The sequence below is a fragment of the Pinus tabuliformis genome, chromosome 3_2, assembly GCF_031772625.1.
Source record: "Pinus tabuliformis cultivar Carrire ecotype Pingquan chromosome 3_2, CPIR1, whole genome shotgun sequence".
Lineage (NCBI taxonomy): Eukaryota > Viridiplantae > Streptophyta > Pinopsida > Pinales > Pinaceae > Pinus > Pinus tabuliformis.
This window is the reverse complement of record NC_142302.1, coordinates 470,440,811-470,461,188: the sequence shown is the minus strand read 5'-3', so window position 1 is coordinate 470,461,188 and position 20,378 is coordinate 470,440,811. Positions and strand designations below refer to the sequence as shown.

Genomic DNA, 20,378 nt, shown 5'->3' with positions numbered 1-20,378 from the left:
AGCTTGTGGTAGGGAGTTAAATCCATTTGCAGCAATGCGGTCTAGGAAGCCCTTCTCACAAGAGGGTCAAGCATAAGATTACACTTGGGCTAGAAGGGGTGACATGACCCATTTTTCTTAGTTTTGGGTGGCGTGATATAACAGAATCTCCACGCATACAAATGATGTCATTATCACTTGGGACCACTTGGGAGGCAAATGTCAAGGGGGTTGTCTTCTTTGTACCTGGGATAGATATTAGTAATTGTCTCTCAGTCCTCTTAGGGTGTGTTCCACATCTTGTGAGGGTACTTAGTCTGAGTTCACAACTAAAAGGGCTGGGAAGTAGGTCGCTAGTATAATTGTTTCACCACTAGCTTCTTTGTATTTTGGTTTGCATGCAATATCTCTTAGGATGTTTCTAGTGTGTGTTGTTTGGTCCAAGTCGGTAGTTTTGGCCTTAGGGTGTTTCCACTATCATAATTGTATTTAAATTATAACTTATCACCCTGGCTAAATTTGCTCATCGATGATCTCACCGTCTTCATGGTTTACCTCCTGAATGAGGTGGAATTGTTACTCCTACACGAAGAGTGCCTGTTGATGCTTAAAACTTATACCAACACATAGTCATGGACTCTATACCTAGTCCTTCTGATACTGATTTGGTTTCTATTGAGACTTTGGCAGACGATTATACTACTCCTGCCAACCCACCTTTGACTGATCCATTGGGACCTGAGTTATTGTGGCTAAACCTTGATGTTTCCACACCAACCTACACTTATGTGCCTTTGTCGGTAATTTGCCTTATGGCAGGGTCTGAGACTCTCTTACCTTCTGCATCGACAGTATCAGCTGCCATGACATCATTTCCACCTCTTAGTGTGGCTATACCTACTCCTTCATCCACACCTCTCACTTCTTCTTGGGGCATTTCACCAGCTTCTTCTATGACTCTTGCAAATTTCTAGAATGTTTCCATGCCCACACCATCTCCTATGTCGACCATGGCACCTCATCCTAGTCATCCAGTAGGTTCAGAAATATTTGCACCGCATTTTTCCCAACCAACTATTCATTTCCCTCAGTCAAACATGGCTAATACTAGTAATATGAGGGGGGATCACCAATTGATTGGAATCTGGATTAGGGGCAAAAATTAGCTCAAAAATAAAAGTGTTATGAATCATGTGAAACCTGAACGAGTGCATCTGTCTTGTCAAAATGATCCCAACGCAACCCGTTTCACACAAAACAGAGTTCATATAAGGAAGTTGGAGCCCGCTGACCGTTTCACCAAACACGTAAAATTTTGAAAAAAAGGTTGATTGGCATCCGTACAGCCCAGTCAGCAAGGAGAATATTCCTTGGAATATTATTTGGAATATTCCCTAGAATATTCCTTAGAATATTCCCTGGAATATTCTTGTACAGGTGAACGAATCATATGTTGACAAATGGCATCCTGTTATTGGGCAATTGAGGTTGAGTTGGACCAATCAGAAGGTGACACGTGGCAAGCCCGGAGGCTACCATGTGCCCCTATAGTGGTATATCAAAAATTTTATGAGGCATTTGGGTTCAACCCCGCGACCTCACATCCACTAGCCACACATCTTACTGCCTTTGCTACCAGATGTTACTTAACCCATAAGTTCACCGCGCAAACTTAAGGTTTAACAGTGTGAAGGTTAGCGGTTAGGGGGGGCCAGCCTGCCCCATGTGAATGTGCAATGGTGATGCTAATGTTTACAACAAACGATCAGCTAATTTCTATGGACAGCGCGACTCCATAACTGCTAACAATTAATGTGAGGCATGTGATCACCTCCACAAAGACTGTCGGGGTAATGGTTAATGGAACTGCGCTTAATGCGCTAATCCATAATTAATTATTAATTAATCCCTAGTTAATCTGAAATTAACCATGATTTTAATTCAGCAGTACTTTTGGCACTTTCACCAATTTCGGCCCTTCCACCAAATTTAACAGCCTTAACTGGAGTTCTTCCAGATTTAGAAGAGGATTTGTAGGGAAAGTCAATTTCTAACATAACTGGAGCATTTTTCGACCAAATGAGGATCAAAAAAAGGTGTTCCTAGATTATTTCAACATTCTAAACACAATGGAATAGGTTTCATAGGAAATGGGGCACTTATATATGTTATTTTTCCACATTGAATTTTAAGGAAGCATAGGGCCACCAGGAGAGGTGGTCAAGCCCAGAACAATTGGGTCCATTTGCAGAGTTTGGAGAGTCATATTTGGGGTTTCTGGATGCTTTGAGTCCATTGAAGCAGGTTTTAGGAGTTGTAGAGCTTTGTAAACTATATGTTTTTCCATTTTAAGCAAATACAGAGGCCCAAGCCATGGAAGCTAGACCAAGGAGATGTAGCCCAAGAGGGGTGAACTCCTTTATCAAAACACTATGTTAAGTGTACTTCTTGATGGTTTGTTGTTCATTTTCTTGTTGGTGTTCATCATTTTACTTTCATGCTATTATGCTCATGATCTAACATAAAACTGGACACAAATTTACCTGTTTCTATTTACAAACACCATAAAGGAACCATGCACATGAAGCAATTGACAAGCATATTTTTATAAATATCACATTGAAATTAGCACAACAAAACTAACAATCAGCTACATATCAAGTTGGTATCATAGCAAAGTTTATTTTCTTGATTTCTTGAGATTTGTGCTAGGAGAATTAACAGTGTGCAAGTTTATGTGATAGCAGCTTCAACAAATGATGTTTCTAATCTCTCTTCCTTAGCAAGATTCTTTGATGAAGAGATGTTGCAAGAGTTTGTCATCATGAGAGACATGGTGCAAGAGATGATTGAAGATAGGAAGGAGAGCACTATACTTCAAGAGAAGTTGATGGCCATGAAGGAGGAGAAGCAAGAGCTTCTTGAAAAGATGCATGAGATGGAGATTTTACTCTATGATGCCAAGGAAACCCTAGCCAAGTATGTGCATTAACATGAGGTATGCAATTAAAGTTTATCTTCAATTTCCTCTCAAAATGAATGTTTTGGTGCTTTTTAAAGACACACTAGAGGAATAGGGTCCAAATTATTGATGAAAATGGGCTATGAAGGTAAAGGGTTAGGAAATCATGCACAAGGCATAGTTGAGCCAATTGTTGTTGAGGAAAGGCCTAGGTATTTGGGTCTTGGTTATGGACAACATGATGGAGAATGCTCCAAATAAAAGGAGGCACATGAAGGTATTCCAAGAGGGAATTTCATTACATGTTCATACCCTCAAGCTTGTGAATTTTGTGTTCATGAGGAATGCAAAAGTTTTATACCCACTTTGCAAGAAGATGCTCATAAGCATGCAACTAGTGGAAAGGGCAAACAAGAGGATGTTGAAATATCTAAGGACATTGAAACCATTATTGGTATCTCGAAGAGAGCTACTACCTCATCAAATTCACCTCCTCAAGAAGGCGACAAAGGTGAATGTGCAAGGTATAAATCTGCCTTTAATCGAGTTTCTTTTGATTATGATAAACATGGTATATCTTCACATAAGAATTGGAGAGAATTTACATGTTCTTTTTGTGGTTTGAATAACCATAATGTTTCAAGATGTTGGAAGAAAATGGCCACATATAGGAAACTTTCAAAGCAAAAGTGACTAAAAACCAAAGGTCCATTGGATAATGGAAACCATGTTGCAAAGAAGATGCAATTGTTTTGCACTCATTTCCATAAGCAAGGTCATCTTGTAGACAAATGTTGGACTTTGTATCCAAAAACTCATCCACAATATTTGAAGAAGATGGAGAGAGACTTTGGCAAAGATGGAAAAGAGGATTCCATAATTGATGTGGGTCAAGATGATTCACAAGATGATGTATAGCTGAAAGAAGCTCCATGGAAATGGTTTGGTAGGAGGTGGTTTGATTTCTTATCCAAATAAGGCTTGCATTTCTTTTTTTGATAGATGCAATTATTTGCCTTGAAAATTCATTTCTTTGCCTTATGAATGCATTACTTTTCTGTTGAAAGTATGCTGCAACTAGTATGATGCAAGATGTTGAAAGTGGAGTTCTGTTTGACTCACTTAAATGCAACAAAGAAGGCAATCTATGTTTACAAGTTTTTATGTGAATGCATTTCTTTTGGAAGAATTCTTAATGTTGCATATTTTCACCAAGAAGGGTTGTGAAAGTTGAGTATGTTACTCACTTCATTTGCAGCAAATTTGTCATTCTTGATGTTGCATATTCTCACCATGAAGGTGTGTGAAAGTTGAGTATGTTACTCACTTCATTTGTAGCAAATTTGTCAATTCATCTCTTATGTACCCATACATGTTTTTGGGATTATTGTACTTGTGTTTGTACTTGAGGGAGAGTTCAAGAATCGTACACATACATGAGAGTTTGTGTGTGTGAACAATGGAATTTTTGCTAGTTTCATTGTGTTTGGATACATGCATGAGTGTCGACTTGTATCGATTGTTGTCACATGTATGTCATATCGACTTGGAAGAGTTTATTTTATCTCCAAGGATGAAAGGGATATGTTGACGGATTATTGCATGAGATGTGAAATTCTTGTTGTTTATGCAAAGAATCGTCAAAGTTGTTGTACATGTTTATGTTTGGCTCTCAAGTCAAGTCAGTTGTTTGAACAAGTATGTTTTGTCGATGATGTTTTGTCAACTTGTTTAGTAAACCATCAACTAACACACTAAAATGGTTTGTACACCAAGATGCAAGAGTACATGGCAATGTGACATGATGTGCCAATTGTTTCTTTGAAGGAGCAGAAGAAGAGGTCATCGACTTTCATTTCTTGCATAATGTGTTTTTCCATTTAATGGTTGTATCTGTGACAAGATGTCACAGGATTTTGGAAGGTCCATTCTTGAGAAATATGCTCATGCTTAGCCTTCATTCTCAAATAATGACATGAGCAGCATGTTGAACTGGAGGATGATAGAGGCAAGAAGTGAAAGTGGACGAGATGTCAAAAATTTGCGGCCATTGTAAACTGTTGTATGTGTTGACGCCAAGATTCTCAGTGGGAAGGCTATCAGATTATATCAATTTTCGAAGCACCGAGGGATCAATGTGGTACAACAAAGGTATTTTGTAGCCAGAAAGTGTCCAGTAAGTGTTGGATTAGGTCAGCAGCAAAAGGAGAATAGTGGTTGAGGGAGATAGCCATTTGCAATGCAAGGCATGTCAATGTACCCAAGTGGTTGTCATGGAGATTTATTAAAGTAGAATCAGTTGATAGAACTTGGGAAAGAGAATACTATTTAGCTCTCATCAGATAACCATCTTTCGTGGGTCCAAAATCTCGTCAGTGGGAAGGAGTGATCAGAATCTGGATTAGGGGCAAAAATTATCTCAAAAGTCAAAGTTCTTAGAATCATGTGAAACCTGAATGACTATGTCCGTCTCATCTAAACAATCCCAACGCAACTCGTTTCACGCAAAATGGAGTTTGTATGAGGAAGTTAGAGCTCGCTGACCACTTCACCAAATAGGTAGAATTTTGAAAAAAAAGGTTGATTGTGCATCCGTATAGCCTAGTCGGCAAGGAGAATATTCCTTGAAATATTCCTATACAAGTGGATGAATCATATGTTGAAAAATGGCATCCTGTTATTGGGCAATTGAGGTTTATTTGGACCAATCAAAAGGTGACACGTGGCAAGCCTAGAGGCCGCCACGTGCCCCTATAGTGTTATATCAAAATTTTTATAAGGCATCGGGGTTCGACCCTACAACTCCCATCCACTAGCCACATGTCTTACTGCCTCCACTACCAGTTGTTACTTAACCCATAAGTTCATTGTGCAAACTTAAGGTTTAACGGTGTGAAGGTTAGCAGTTAGGGGGGCCCAGACCGCCCCATGTGAATGCACAACGGTGATGCTAACAGTTACAACAAACGGTCAGCTAGTTTTGGCGAACAACATGACCCCATAACCGCTAACAATTAATGTGAGGCATGTGATCGCCTCCATGAAGACCGTCAGGGTAATGGTTAATGGAACTGTGTTTAATGCATTAATCCATAATCAATTCTTAATTAATCCCCAGTTAATCTGCAGTTAACCTTGAGTTTAGTTCGGCAGTAGTTTTTGCGCTTTCACCAATTTCATCCATTCCACCAAATTTAGTGGCCTTAACTAGAGTTCTTCCATATTTAGAGGAGGATTTGTAGGGAAAGTCAGTTTCTAACATAACTGTAGCATTTTTTGACCAAATGAGGATTAGAGAAAGGTGTTCCTAGATTATTTCAACATTCTAAACACAATGGAATAGGTTTCAGAGGAAATGGGGCACTTATGTATGTGATTTTTTCACATTGAAGTTTAAGGAAGCCCAGGGCCACTAAGAGAGGAGGTCAAGCCTAGAACAGATGTGGTCCATTTGCAGAGTTTGGAGAGTCATATTTAGGGTTTTTGGATGCTCTGAGTCCATTGAAGTAGGTTTCAGGAGATGTAGAGCTTTGTAAACTGTACTTTTTTCCATTTTTAGCAAATACAGAGGCCCAAGCCATGGAAGCTTGATCAAGGAGTCGTAGCCCAGGAGGAGTGAACTCCTTTATCAAAACATTGTGTTAAGTGTACTTCTTGATGGTTTGTTGTTCATTTGCTTGTTGTTTTTCAACATTTTACTTTCATGCTATTACACTTATGATTCTAACATAAAACTGGACACAAATTTACCTGTTTCTATTTACAAACACCATAAAGGAACCATGCACATGAAACAATTGACAATAATAATTTTATAAATCTGAAGTTGAAATTAGCACAGCAAAACTAACATTCAACTACAGATCACCAGTTGTCCCTGGTCAGCCTGGGGGCAACACCGCTGGTAGTATGTCACAAGCCTGGTACTGTTCACTTTTTGGAGGGGCGCCACCTACAAGTACTTTTACTATAGGGGCTATTTTACCTGGGGGAAACCCCGCTGCTAGTATCATTTATCACATGGGTTATCCCTCTTATGTCGTTCCTACTGCATAGAGTGGTCCTTCTTCTAACCCTGGGTACAACCCCATCAGCAGTCATGATTTTGCGGATCATTTTCTGTCTGGCGGTACTTTCCCCTGTGGGACAACATCCATTTACCAGTCATGTTGGCCTATAGCAGTCCTATGTCAGGGAAAACCCTTTTCTTCACCAGAAGGTACATCATTCCACTCCTTACATGGGGGGACCACATGATTGTTCAAGGGCTACTCTTGCCTATAACCCATTTAGTCAACTTCAAAATCCATTTTTATCTTCTCTCGATTTACCAGATTTGGCGAAATTGATTAATGACCCCATCTGTCATGATCCCTGGTGGCCACCTATGCCTACCAAATTACCATCTTATATTCCCAAGTTTGAAGGAAAGCCTGGCAAGAATCCATCCACACATATTACCACTTACCATTTGTGGTTCTTGTCCAATTCTTTAGTGGATGACTCTGTTAAACTTTATTTATTCCAACGTACATTGACTGGGGGTGTTTCACAGTGGTACATCAAGTTATATACCACATCCTATGTTGACTTTTCCTCCCTAGATCAAACATTTTTGAAACACTTTCAGTCACCCACTCAGTATGACATGGATTCTGACCTCTTGCCTAATTTTAAACAAGACAATGCCACGTTAATCTTTTATAATATTCATGAGTGGCGTCATCGCAAGAGGTTGGGGAGAACCAATTTACCTTATGAGATATTATGTAAATGGTTCATCCAATCTCTCTGACCTCAAATTTCCAAGTATGTGTCAATGTTTTGATTTTTTATCAAAGAACAAGTAATTCTAGTTGCCCAACAGTTGGATGTTATCTATTCACAATCGGGTATGCTGTACAAAGTGTTTCCTAATGCCCCTGGGCCTTCTGTTGACCCTCCCAAACCTGTTCCTGACCCACATGCAGATAATGTGATCAGTTATGTTTCCAATTCCATGAGCCAACTTGCTGCCCAACTTGAGAAATTCATTGCTACATCTCAAGGCCCATAAAGTGTGTCTGACTCTGCTAAAGTACCCCCTCCTGAGCAATCCATCGATTTTCTCACTGTGAAGTCCATGCAACTAAAGAATAACCAACAATCAGGTGGTAAAAAGAATAATAAGAGAAATAAACAAAAAAATAAAAACGCTTAGGAGTCCCAACCCAAACCTCAGAGTCAAGGATGGGGCACTAGTGAACGTCATCGTAAAGTCAAGTTCCCCTGTAAAATTTGTCAAGTTGACCACCTTACTCATGAATTCCCTCGAATGGATGAGATCCATAGGCTTCTTTCACAACTATCTACTCAACATCCTATTCTTTTGACTCATATGTTCCCTGCACAACCCCAACAATAGATGGTTGCTCAACCTCCTTGACCTCCGAAAGGGGGCAATGAGGGGTCATCTTCCCATCCTTCTCATAATTCATCTGTCTTCATGTGCAAGGAAGATATCAATGTGACTACGCAAGCAAAATCTTATGATGTTCCTGAGTCGAGGTCTCCCTCTAAGGTCTCATCAGCTTCACTACCTTCCATTGGACCTCTCAATGTGGATAAGCATGTGGAACCTGTTTATCAGCCTCCCAATGGTGTTATTTATAAGATGATACACAATCCTTTTACCAGGGTTGCTCAGCATTACAGTATTGTCGAAGATTTGGCCCAGGCTCCTTGTGCCATGCCTACCTTGGAGGTCTTTTAAATTTTTCCTCAACAACACAAAGCCTTGTTGTATACCATTGGTGGAGTTTATATGTCTGAGTCTAATCTCATTGCTTTTAACACGGATAAATTCACTCCTCGCCTTTCCCATTAGATTGCTTTCCAGATCATTGTAAATATTTTCCATTGGAATATCCATTGCACTTTGGTGGATGAGGGATCTTCCACATGTTTTATGTTTGTATCTTGCTATAAGGCTCTTGGCTCTCCAATGCTCTCCATATCCAACACGACTCTCCAATATTTTAATGAACACAACTTTGTCCCCAAGGGGGTTCTTACAAATTTTTCCATTGAGTGAGGAGGGAAAAATGTCCATGTTGATGTCGAATTTGTTGATGCCACATTAGATTAATACTTTCTCCTTGGTCGTAGTTGGTTTTATGTGATGATCACATTCGTATTGTTTGTTTTTCATCTGCTTTTCTTTCATCATGAAGTCAAGATTGTCACTATCGATCAACTTTACTATTGTGTGCCATCTTCTCATATTTCCACTACTGAGAATTATGTACCACTTGTGGGAGATCACCCTGATCAATTTCAGAGTGTTGGGGCTAGGCTCTTCAAAATTTCCACTCTTATGGGGGTTTTTCCTCAACTCCCTCCACCCAACACTCATACTCCTACCACTACTTGCTGCCATATGATATTTTTGTGCGCCAGTGGACCCCAGCTTCTTGAAGATCATTGGGTGGTGCCTGTTGAATCTAAACTTGATCACTGTGGCACACCTATGCTTTTATTTCTAGTCAATCTTTCTTATCAGTCCATCCAGCTGATTTCCTCATCTGGTGAGTCTCGTAATGTCATCTCGGTACCACCTAGCAATTTCTTTTTGCCTTCCTAGGCTATTGACCATCCTTCCTCTTGTGACTTTCTCGACTTGTCATTACCGTCTGATGAAACTATTTGAGAAGTCATGTCCATTAACAATCATCCTTGGGAGTCTCTCCATCATCGTTCTTATTTTATCCCCTGCATAGAGGATTTAGATGGATCCCATCAAATCCTGGCTACTGCTAGCAATGCCAATATTTACTCGAATTTCCAGTGGATTTTTACCATTTCTTCTTAAGGGAATTTGGCCAATATTTTTGCTACTATTCCTATTAATATTGCCACGAAACTAGGTGTCGTGGAAAATATCTCTATTAGGGCCAACTATACTCCTTCCAAGATTGATACTTACACCACTCTTTTCAAAGAATACTTCGACATTTTCACATGGTCTTACGATGAAATGCCTGACATTAATCCACAGATTTTCCAACACAAAATCAAGGCTTATCCTGAAGCAAAACACGTTTGGAAAAAGATCTAGTTGGTTAACACATGTAAAGCAGTAGCCATCAAAGTTTAAGTTCAAAAACTCCTTGATGATGGTTTTATTTATCCTGTACCTTTAATGGAATGGGTCTCGAATCTTGTTCCTGTCAATAAAAAACAAGGAACTATTCGTGTCTGTGTTGATTACCGTGACCTGAACCTGGCCTACCCTAAGGATAATTATCCTACCCATTTTATTGACAAGATTCTCAATGCGTTTGCCGATAATGCTATCTTTTCCTTTATGGATGGCTTCTCTAGCTATAACAAAATCAAAATTAAACCTAAAGACCAACACAAGATTGCTTTTATTTATCCTTAGGGTACATTTTCCTATCATAAACTCCATTCTGGTCTTACAAATGTTGGTTCTACCTTCTAACATGTCCTATGTGTTTCACAATATAAAAAACATCTTTGGAGTGTATCTTAATGATCTTACTGCTCGTTCTTTGTTTTGTGGGGACCATCCTTCCCACCTTCGAGAATTATTTTTTCGATGTCGTTTTTGAAAAATCCAACTCAATCTAGATGAATGTGTTTTTTGTGTATGATCCAGATGATTGTCAGGTTTCATTGTTTCACAAGATGGGATCTGTGTCAATCCCTCAAAGGTCGAGGTGATTCTTAATCTGTCTTTTCCTCGCACTGTTCGCCAGCTTCAAAAACTTCAGGGAAAAGCCAAACTTTTTTGACATTTCATTGCCAATTATGCCCACATTACCCAAGGCTTCATGTGCTTGTTGAATAAAGGAGTTCCTTTCATTTGGGATGACCAAGCCCAACATTCATTTGACGGTCTTAAACAGCCTTTGTTGTCTGCACCTTTACTAAAACCTCTTGATTTCAACCACGATTTTATGTTATATCTCGCTGCATCAGAGTCTTCTTTAGGAATGGTCCTCGTCCAAGAGGATGATATGCGTAATAAACATCCTATTTATTACCTTAGCATAAGCCTGATTGGTCCTGAGCTTCATTATTCCCATGTTGAGAATTTGGCTCTCGTAGTCATTATTGTTGTGGAACGCTTGAGGCATTACATTTTACTGTGAAATACTACGGTCATTGTTGACTCCAACCCCATGAAACATATCCTTAAACATCAAATTATAGGGGGCAAGTACCTCAAATGGATTGTTATCCTTCAAGAGTTTGATTTGCATTTTTCTATTGCCAAATCTAAAAAATCCCTAGCTTTTGTCGAGCTTCTTGCTGAGTTTCCTCCCACTAATGAGGAAATCGTGGTCATGGATCCTTTTCCTAATGAATCCTTGTTATTCATTAGTACTTATGACCCTTGGTATGGCGACATTTTGTTGTATCTCCAAACACAATGATTTCATCCTGAATTGTCTCGTGATGACCGATGACATATACGCCATCAGTCTCGACACTATCTCATTATCGATGATACTCTTTATCGTCAGGGTGTTGAGATTTTTTTACGTCGATTTCTTACTCATAATGAAGCCAAACACGTCTTGAATTATTTTCATGCAAGGGCGTTTGGTGGTCATTTATCTGAGCTTGCCACTGCTCAAAAAATATTACGCATCAGCTACTTTTGGCTTACACTTTTTAAATATTGTATTACGGCAGTCCAAAAATGGCATCCATGTCAAATCTTTTCTCGTAACTTGCGTGCTCACCATACGCCATTACATCCAGTCATTTCTATCAGACCTTTTCCCAATGGAGAATTTATTTTATGCAATGTAACCCACCCTCTGCCCATTGTCCTCACTATATCATTGTCGTCATTGACTATTTCACCAAATGGGTTAAGGCTATGCCTACACGTCTCAACGATAGTGATATTACTTCCTTATTCTTCTTCAACCATGTCATCACTAGGTTTGGTGTACCCAAATGCATCGTGACCGATCATGGAAAACATTTTCAAAATCATATGATGCAATAATTAGCTGCCAAGTTGGGTTTTCGCCATGAACATTCCTCACCTTATTATCCTCAAGCCAATGGTCAAGTAGAAGTTGTTAATCAAAATTTGAAAACCATGTTACAACGGATGGTAGGAAAACATAAATCCAACTGGCACATTATGTTATTCTCTGCTTTATGGGCATACTGAACCTCGGTGAAATCTGCCATTGGCTTTACTCCATTCCAATTGGTGTATGGGGTTGAGTCAGTTCTTCCTATCCAGTGTGAAATCTCTTCTCTTGAACTAGTTGTCAAGTTACTCCCTAACACCTCAGTTGAGGAAGCACGTCTTGTACAACTTAACCAACTTGATGAACAACACCTTATCTCTTTGGTCATTAACAACATTTATAAGAAGAGAATGAAGGTCCAATACAATAAATCCATCTAACCTCACGTATTTTTTGAGGGAGATCTTATTTTTGTTTATGACCAAGACCATGATAAGTTAGGTGTTGGTAAACTCAAACTGATGTGGCATTGTCCCTATATTTTTAAACGTTTTCCTCAAAAATAGGCCTATGATTTAATTGATTATGAAGGGAATCCACTGTCGGAGCCATGTAATGGGATCTATCTGAAACAATACTATGCTTATTCTATTTTCGTGGTCCTTTGTACATAGTATATATAGGTATAAGTGTGATAACTTTTCTTTTACTTGTCATTAGTTTTACTAAGTTCTATGTGTAATTCATGTGTCTGGTCTTTGGTGCATAGATGTCAACACTCTCACTACCTTATATACACTTTGTCAATGGTGCAAGACATTACACTCGAAATGTTGCTTCCGCTGCTTGGGTCCTCTTTTCACCCACTAATGAGCTTGTGAGTTCGAGGGGTATTTGTCTTCACCTTGTCACAAATAACGTTGCCAAGTATAGTGTTGTCATTGAGCTCTTAACCGAGGCTAGTCTTCTTGGCATTCACCACCTAATTATTTAGTTGGATTCTCAGCTCATAGTGTCTCAGCTCAACTGTCTCTATTCTGTAAGGAATTTAATTCTTCTTTGTTACTTTTTGAGGGTACGTCTCTTGGAGTGTTCATTTTATTATATTGATTACATGCATATTCCTCGGGACCAAAACTGGTTGGCTGATTCATTGGCTAATTATGTGTTAGATTGGCATTTGTCACATTCATAAATTTTAAACCATTCACATGAAACATTACACATATATTGTACATATGCAGTATAAAAACACATAGAAGTCGTTATTTATTATAAAAAATTTGGGTACATAGTTCAAAAACTGGGCAATTGAGGCCCTGGTTGTCATACATATGCAAAAACATCAAAAACCGCACAACCCTGTGTTGCCACCCCACTCAGTGGTGCTCATGATAACATAACACTACATTCAAAATGTGGTGGAGAAGGCCTCGATGGCGGGATGAAGTGACCCCTATGGTGTGCCTCTGCATGTGTCAAGGAGTATTGGCCATGATCCTCAGAGGAAATCCTAGTGTCAACCCCTCCACATTATGTGTGAACTCTTGTAGCTCCTCGTCCTCCTCTACCACCTCTGTCAGTACTGTTGGGCCTAAGGTAGGTGGTACATGTCTCCTCAGTGGAGAATATCCTATAGGGTGTACGGGCGCCACATCTTCATAACACGTCATCATTCAGTAACTTTGTATCCATTCCCAAAAAGAAAAAGAAAATTTAAATATTCCAAACATCGGAAAAAATACAAAACATGAAAATTCAAAATATTTTTACCTCTTTTGTCAAAATATTTGCTAGGGGAAACACTATGTTTGGGTCTCCCTCAAAGTCCACCCCATCATATGGATAGTCATCCATCGGAAAGTTTGTTGCTCTCAACCATTTCTAGTAGGTATCTAGGAACCAGTTGCTTGTATGAATACCCTCATCTCGTGGCAAGATCAAACACCATCTCGTCATGTGGGGTTCTCTAGGCGGTGGATAGACCACATAGTCCAATGTCATGGGCCTCATTACTGAAATATTCTCAAATAAAAAACTCACTAGCAGACTCCCATAGCTACATATTTGGGTTTTCCCCCTCTTCAACTTTGTCAGTTGAGCCTTGACATTAGCCAACATCCCTTCACACCAGTTAAACAAGGTAGGTTCTAGGCATTTGATACACAACTCTAAATGTGGTATTGTCACTATGTGGGGTGCTTGGATCCATGCTACTTGAGTGACATTATACGCTAGTGTGCGTAGTTTCAGGTCATATATATCTTTTACATAGATTTTACTCTTGTCTTCTTGACCACCTGGCCTACAATGGGAATGCCTCATGCTTGCAATGGTTTCCCCGCTAGTACTTTGAACCCCAGAAAAAACTGCTAGAACCCCCCGCCTTGATAAATCAGTAAGGAAGTATATGTCTGAAACTCTTATGGTGAAAGTCTTTAGACCCACTATAAACTGTTGAGTGGCTACATCCAACCAACGTACAATATCTCCTAGTAAGAATGTTTCGTTGGTCATACTTGGGACACTAAAAAACTTTGGCAGTACATAGTTTCGTAAGGCATTGATTGTTGGCACATGACCATGGCTTCAATCTCATTTTGGGTATGTTTTCTTTATCTCTACCCTATCATGGTTACCTCTACATAAAAACATGATTTATTAGTCACGACCATCATGGAAAAACGCGTTAAACCACAAAACTTGACTTGGGGAAAATTCCTTTAAAATTTTATCTATTTTTACCCTAGATGTTGTCATGCAATGGGGAGATTTCATCTCGGGACGCCGTCGTGCCCGTAGCATGAGAGCGTCTAGGCTCTTCCAGATGAAAAATCCCCCTTACATGCTTGTGTCCAGGGGATTTTCCCTAATAAAACTCAATTCCAACAAAAAAATTCAACCATGGCCACATAAATTAGTGCGTAATGAATAGAGAAAGGGATGAATTTCACTTACTTGGTTGAAGATAGCTCCTCTTGCTCCTCCTTGCCCTTGCCTTCAAACCCTTGGAAGCTCTCTCCTTTCTTCTCAAAGTTCACAATGATCCATTATGGAGGTATGAGTTTCTTTTATAAATTATTTTGGCATCTTTTGGCATATTCCTTTTTTAATTTTTGGGACTTGGAGGGTTTTTAGACTTTATAATGCTTTTTCCTAGTGTATTTTTGCAGGAGGTCTGGGAGTCAACTTTTGAGTCTATTTTTGGAAGTTCCCACTTATAATCATAGCCCTGAGGTATGATTTATTTTACTAGCATATAGGGGTAGGTCATTTTCACCGACATCACATTTTGACCATCAGCACCATTTTTATGCCTTAGGGTCGACCCCGTCAAGTTGTGACTTTAGCCACTTTCCTTTATGCATGTCATCACTTGGTGGTAGAGCTTACCTAATCATGGATACCCTAGCTAGCACCTCTTTTCCATCTTGGTGTCCATGCAATCATTTTTATTCTCTTCTTGGAATTCCTCCTTCTGACCTGCCATGACCTAGAATTTGAGCCTCATGTCCTCTTCTTCGTCTCATTTCTAGATTTACCCCAGGAGGATTCCACCATCTTTATCCCTTGTGATTGCCACTCTTTTATCAGCCTATTTTTGCAGTTTGAGCCTTGGGTTCTCTTTTCCATCATCATCATCTGCTTGGCCTACCATACGCTTTCACTTGGTGTTTTACCCTTTCTTGGAGGAACCGCTGTGATGAGTGGTCCTATTAGCTAGCCCCTTTCCCTCCTCATGTCATGAGAAGTTCCAACAATACCAGAACTGGTTGCTACCCTCTATACCACTCGTTCCTCCAAGAGGAGTTTTCTTTAAGCTCTTTTCAGACTCCTTAATTTAGAAAATATTGTTGAGTGAACTTGTCTACTTCACGCTCATTAAAGTACCTGAAGTGTCATCTACCCAGTATAATTTTAACCCTTTTTTGGACTGGGTTACAAAAAATGAATACCCTAGTCTACTTCGGCTAGGAGGTTCTCCCTTGTATACTTTTATCTCTTTTTCGGGCTTGGGGGACAACTTTACGAAAAAGGAACTTATAAAAAGAGAAGGGAGGGAACATATTTTTCCATTAATCATTGAAATGGAAGTGTCAATTGCATCACCCTTGAACATGGCACCTATTTGTTTCATTATCTCAGAGCCTCTTTACTCCTGTAGCTGGTTACTCCTCCAATCATATGGAGCATGCTTCGATGCGTCCTGTGTCGTTGCATGATATCACACGGTGCTTACTAGTCATGCTGCCAAGTCACTCTTGTGTCATGTCATTGTGTGTTCAAGGGAAATCTCATCCTATGTTGGCCATCTATAGTAGCTTGTTGAACTTTTTGAGTCGTTCATCCCTGTGTCAGTTGTACTTCACCACTTCATGACTTCATCCATTCATCAAATCATCTTGGTCTGTTCCGTGTTGGTTGATGGGGGATACATCAAGTCCCTCCTTTAACATATCTTCTCCTATCAACTTTAGCTCATTATCCAAGAGCTTGATCTAGGAACCAGTAGTACCTTGGAGCTTGCAGACCTCAGTGGAAGGCTTCCTCGCGATCGACAGTGGGTTTACATCATTAGTTCTTGATTCATCGAGTTCACTGGTGTTCAACATCAGCTCATCTATTCACACTTAGTGGACTATACTAGGTACCTTGGGGTCCATTTTACTCATTAGTGGATTCCCTCACGTCTGTTACTGGTTTACCTCATTGGATGGTAATTAGGCAGTTTCTACCATGCTCGACATCAGCTCATATATTCGTATGGTGTAGATTCATACCATTGGGGTTATGTCAAAGACCCTGGTTTAGGGACATCTCACTCTTATATGGCATCCTTCCCAGGCTGCATTGGAGTTATGTATCATTCATGTACTTTGAGGACTATCTTGAGACACTTCTCTGTCTGTCATGTGTCCATAGTCCTACTGATGTATATTGTGACATAGATCCATGATTGTATTTGTTAGTGGCTATGATCTATTTGTTGTGTCACATGGATCCACTATGTATGTCTTCGTGGCCATGTTCTAGCATTTCATGTCATGGATCCATAGTGTATTTTATGGAGGCCATGTTTTGTATCTTCTTATGACCGAGCATGGGTATGCCCGCCTCGGGGATGTTATCAGCACAAATGAGACTTCAGCTCCAAATTTTTTTAATCTGCAGCCCTGGCTTTGTTTCCTCACTCCCATTTTGACCTTTGAGTTTTATCATAATGTATTTCATCCATCAGCTTCTCTTCTAACCTCATACATTAGGGGGCATCTGTTATCAGCCTATTTTACCCCTCTGGATCAGTGACCCTTAGTACTTGAGTCTAATTGACTTTTTTTCCATACCCAGGACTCCTTTTTCTCCAGTTTAACCCCTGAACGCTGGCACAATAGCCTATGGGAGAATCCAGAGCCTCCCAAATGCTCTAAGGCCTTCCCTATGAGAGCATCCAGGGACACTTTTCCCTCTTCCAGTGCCAACATCTAGGGATGACTTCTAGAGTGCTTTAGTCCTTACGGGATTAGTTCGATTTGTCATCCATTTGAGCTGATAAGGTCTTATCAGTTAGAAGTTTATATGACTTCTCTTTGTCCTGAGCGTCCAGATACATCTTCCCGGGACATATCTTCTGCCTACTTATACTGGATCATTCAAGAGGGTCAACTAGTTTTGGAGTTAGTATTGAGAGCTTGATCATGAGCCTATGCTGCTATTTTGCTGCTAGAGTGAGCTTGTGAGGTATTTTTCCATTGGTCTACTACTCTTCATACTCATTTCTTGGGCATAGTGGGGAAACTCTATCGGATTGTGGAGAGGAAGCTTGGAGGTGAAGGTATAGCATTGTATTGATCTTTCATAATTAATGGAAACATATGTTCCCTTCCTTACATGAATTTGTATTCAGCATGTTATATGGTTGTATCTATTTCTTTTGATCTAACGATCTTCCGAGGAATATCACCTGTTGTCTTTGCTTGGTTGTGATTGTGTGCAAGGATAGAGATCTAGTGCGGACATGTTGGATCTAGTGCGGGCATGTTGGATCGCTCGAGTGGAGTGCAAGAGTTGCATCAAACTTAAAACCCTTCCCCGACATGGGAGGATTCCAGGTGTGATCTCTTGTCTTTATAGCATAGATCTAACTACTTGTTTCCCAATTGAACAATTGGGATTGGGACCGCTCTATTGTTTCATCAGTCTTGTCTTCCTCTATCCCGTGATCTGATTTGGACAAAGATCACGAAGCAACAACTCCTTGCGGATTTAGCTGCAACAAATTCAATCAACCATGCCTCGTGATCTACATATGTACTTGAAGATGAAGCCAAATACACATCCCCACCTTCATCTGAGGTGGTTTTCACCTATGCAGAAGGAGCATCATCGGATCCCTTTCCTTTCTCAAGAGCATTAGATCTACAGTCCTTTTTGTAGTGCTCTTCCTTTCCACATTTCCAACATACCCTAACAAGTTTTCCTGGATATTTAGATCTCCCTCTAGATTTAGGTTCCCCACTCGAGGATTTAATTTTGTTTTTGTTTTGGGACCATCCTCGTATAGACAAGGCATCTCCATTCTGGCTCTCTATATTTTTTTGTCTTGTCTCCTCTGACAACAAGGATGAAACTATTAAATCATACTTCAAGGTAGTTGTATTGTTACCTATAGCAACCACCATATTATCCCACGAATCTGGTAGAGAACACAAAAAACTGATACACTTGTCTTCATTTGAAATTTTTATATCAACATATAACAATTGGCTTACCACAGTATTAAAGGCATTCAAATTCTCTGTCAATGAGTCTCCATCCATCATCCTCAAGTTATATAGCTTTTTTCACAGGAACAATTTTTTCGCCAAAGACTTAGATTAGTACAAAGTCCCTAACTTGACCCACAAATACTTCATTGTAGATTCCCTTGATGCATTCAATAATAATGAATCTAAGATACATAACCATATTGTGCTCTTTTCCTTCCGATCCAACTTCACCCAGTCTTCTGCTGACATTGTCGTTGGTTCAGTTTCTAAATCTATTGTGATCCACTAATCTTTATCCACCAGCAAATCCTCCATCTTGAGATTCTACAACTCAATAATATGACCATTAAATTACTTTATCTCTATCTTTCCACTGCTTGCCATCTTCTTTCACCGCAATAATCAATCTTGCAGATCTCCCACTGAACAGGGTCTACCACAGGTCTGAGTAAAACCTCTCAGTAGCAAAGGCATCCCCTTGAAGTCGAAATTGCTCTGATACCAAATTCAGGTTTTAACCCTATACAAAATTACCTACAGACAAATTCTAAAAAAATAGAAAATAAACAATGACGAGAATATAAAACAAATACACAGAGATTTTCCCCTAGATCCCAAAACTCGGACTACTAGATTGATTTTTCATTATGTTACTTTCAATGTTATAATACATATATATACATGTCGAAGCATTCATAAACCCCAATCCATTAACCCTAGATTAGAACATAATCATAGTTTTCTTGACCAGATCTACAAAATACCTTGGGTAGAAAACCATCATGCCTAAAACCATGTGCAAAACCCATGCACAAAACCACAAGTAGGTCCGCCCACCTAATATAGCGTCCAGAAAAAAATATCGGGGCATTGCTCGGGACCCCGTTCAGGGGGGCTACCTCCCCCCTATCACCCACTTGCTACACTCAGCGCAAAAAACAAGGGCGACTATCCCCCCCGCCCCCCCACACCCGTGCGTGCGACTAGTCGTGGAAAGAATATAACACACGCCCAACATTTTCCTAGTAAGATGCCATTACCTTCCCTAACTTTCATTTCTGTTTTTTTTTCTCTGTTCATGTAACTATCTCAAGTTCGTATCTAATTTTTGTTATTTATGTGTGCAAGGGGGATTTATTCTCTTTACTCCATCGTCACTGCCTAGATTCATAAATTGTGGCTCCCTTACTAAGTTGGACGGTCTCTTCCCTGTCAATTTAATCTTCTGGGTAAGAAATAACTTGATATTTTCCTTTGGATAGTGTCATTTCAGAGATGTTCGTCTCTCTTCTTCATTAGAACTAGTATATTTCATGTTTTCTTGTCTTAAACTATTTTACAACTCAATTTTCTCCTAAGTTTTGGTGAGTTTGACATAGAACCCTAACTTATGTTGATTTCTTATGAAGGTATCATGGATGAAGAACGTGATTTTTGGTGCTTTCGTTCTATAGAACTGGATACAGATTCTAACTGCATTATCTCTCGGTCCAGGTGTGACACTTATTATCAAGGTTGTAAGTTGTACTAGGTAAAAATATCTCATAACCCTCCAGCCGAAAATCACCTCCCTCAATTTGTAGTTACAATTCTGAATTTTTTAGAGGGGTTCTAGCTTAAGCATGTAGGGTTAATATGGCTAGATTTCATCATTTAGGCTACAACGGAGCC

The 20,378-nt window shown here is 39.6% G+C and overlaps 1 pseudogene; it reads left to right on the top strand.

The window, feature by feature from the left end:
• The first annotated feature begins 611 nt into the window (after positions 1-611).
• The window catches only part of LOC149181332 (xylan glycosyltransferase MUCI21-like), a 43,293-nt pseudogene continuing 23,526 nt past the window's right edge, over positions 612-20,378 (top strand).